The following is a 2500-nucleotide window of genomic DNA, read 5'->3' as shown; positions in this document are numbered from 1 at the left end:
TATGTATTCAGTGGCACCCGTGTGTTGAGGGACCTGCTAAAAGAGGGGTCTTCCTCCACTGCAGTTAATTATCGCAGCAAACACTTGAACAAGGAAACTCTGGAGCGTATGCAGGGTGTCAGATCAAATGTGCAATGCGAACTGTCAAGCAGGCAGTGTTGAGTAAGCAGTGTGTGACAAGCCAGAGACAATTACTGTGGCGGACAGTTTTGCACACTCATAAAGACGCTGAGTATTGCCACACCTCTCATTAGCGCAACTGGTGTAGTGTAATTAGCATTGTAACACCGCTTCCCACACTTGAACAAATCTGCATCCCGTTTATCGCTGAGTGTGTTGAGGAGGAGGAGTAGGAGGTGAACTGATGAAGATCTGAAGAAATCAACCACAACGAAGTCTGAAGAGTTACATCTCGTCCAGTATTCATAGCAACAAGGTCATTAATCTCTGGTTACACCATGTGTCATTTTCAGAGTCAATAATTAAAACGCTTTTTTTAATTAAAAAAAAAAGTTTTTCAAAACATCCACGATGAACATGTTTTATCTTTTTTTAAAATATGTTTTAAAAATCATTTATATTTAATTAATACTTATTTAATATTAATAGTTATTTCTTATTATTTGCTGGTTAGACCACATGACATTAAGTCACTAAATTAAATTTTTTGACTAAAATGTTTTTTCAAAAATCCATGATGTTTGTAAAACATAATTTTTACCTTTTATTGTTTTTAAAAATAATGTTAATATTTAATAAATAAATAATTATTTATTAATTATTTCTTATTACTTGATGGTTACAGCACATGACATTTTGAATGTCAGAATTCTGATTAAAATGTTATAAAAGTTTGTTGTTGTTGTTTTTTAAACATCAGTGATGTATGTTTGTAAAACATTTTTCCCTTTTAAATATTTACCTCTTAAAAAGTACATTAATAATTTTAATGTTTAATAATTATTTCTTATTACTTGATGGTTACACTACATGACATTTTGAGTCATTCAGTTACAATTTTGATTAAAATGTTATAAATGTTTTTTAGACATCCATGATGTATATTTGTAAAACAAACAAAAAAAATTACCTTTTAAATATTTACATCTTAAATATTTATATTTCATAAATACTTTTAATAATTAATACTTATTTATAATTATTTGACGACGATTATTCATTTAGAGTAATCAAAATAAAATGTTTAACTAAAATAATATAATTATTTGTATTTAATTTTTTTTACAAACTTTCATCTGTGACACACACACACACACACACACACACACACACACACACACACACACACATATATATATATCAGAGCTACAGACTAACATTTGAGAGCAGTGGCACCGGCGCCACTAAGCTCTATGGATGGTGGCGCCAGGAGCAGATTTGGTAGCACTGGGGGTGGTGTGTGGGAGTGTTAAAATATAGATCATTTAATCATAAAATTACTATTGTTTCACATTAATAAGTGCAGTTACTAATAATATTACATGTTTATTTCTTGTTTATTTTTCTTTTGTTTATTGTTTATACAGATTTGACAGTAAAGCACTAAGCTTGAGTTAAGATGCATACAAAATTTACTTTTATTAGCAACAGTAACAGGTGCAAAATCTATTTTTTATTTAGAAAATGTATATATTCCACTCTTAGTAAATGTACCATTATTCTTCTAGTATATGGAACTGACCAACTTCAGTGACTATATGTGATTTAGTAGCAAATTGAAGAAAAGTTTGTTTTTCAAGGCACTTTGTGACTTTTTCTTACTTCATACACAAAGTGTAAAATTCTGACAACATCTGATTTCTTGATGATTTGATATTTTATAGGTGTTTGTTTACAACAAAGTATATTTTGGTCATCCCATTAAAAATAACATTCAAACTCGATCATTTTAGAGCTTTTGGCCCCATCCACACGGAGACGCGTTTAGCTGTATACACATCAATTTTGTATCGTATAGGCGTTTCGTCCAGACGGATAGATGTGCGTTAAATATCGCATGCGATTTATCGTGCAGCCCTACATGAAAATCAGTGAAAAGTGCTTGAATTTCTTTCTCAAAAGATTGAACAAACTTCAAACTCGATCATTTTAGAGCTTTTGGCCCCATCCACACGGAGACGCGTTTAGCTGTATACACATCAATTTTGTATCGTATAGGCGTTTCGTCCAGACGGATCCGGCGTTTTGCGAGAGTGAAACCAATATTTTTTGAAACCGGGTCCCAGAGTGGATTAATCTGAAAACGCCACCCTTGTGTTTTCGTGTGGACAGCCAATCCGTATATTTTCTGAAACAATGACGTCATCAGCCCACGTCTCGCCCCTAGTCAGACACCGCTACGTCACGTAACAGCAACAAAAACATGAACAAACACTGAACGATTGTCTTTTTATTAACTAACATTAACACAGATTAATAAATGTATTGTTCCATGTTCGTTTGTATACCGCGCGCAAGGTTTATGCGCATAGTCCAAGTC

The 2500-nt window shown here is 32.7% G+C and overlaps 1 protein-coding gene and 1 long non-coding RNA gene across 2 annotated transcripts in view; one reads left to right on the top strand and one right to left on the bottom strand.

Moving 5' to 3' along the window:
* LOC107733072 (metabotropic glutamate receptor 7-like) overlaps positions 1–2500 on the top strand; it is a 125895-nt gene that overhangs the window by 38756 nt on the left and 84639 nt on the right. The window lies entirely within an intron of this gene.
* The window catches only part of LOC107733074 (uncharacterized), a 20971-nt gene that overhangs the window by 12901 nt on the left and 5570 nt on the right, over positions 1–2500 (bottom strand). The window lies entirely within an intron of this gene.

This window comes from Sinocyclocheilus rhinocerous, unplaced genomic scaffold (genome assembly GCF_001515625.1).
Source record: "Sinocyclocheilus rhinocerous isolate Xijiao unplaced genomic scaffold, SAMN03320098_v1.1 scaffold4386, whole genome shotgun sequence".
Lineage (NCBI taxonomy): Eukaryota > Metazoa > Chordata > Actinopteri > Cypriniformes > Cyprinidae > Sinocyclocheilus > Sinocyclocheilus rhinocerous.
Note: the sequence above shows the minus strand (reverse complement) of the source record. Positions and strands in the feature narration are given on the sequence as shown.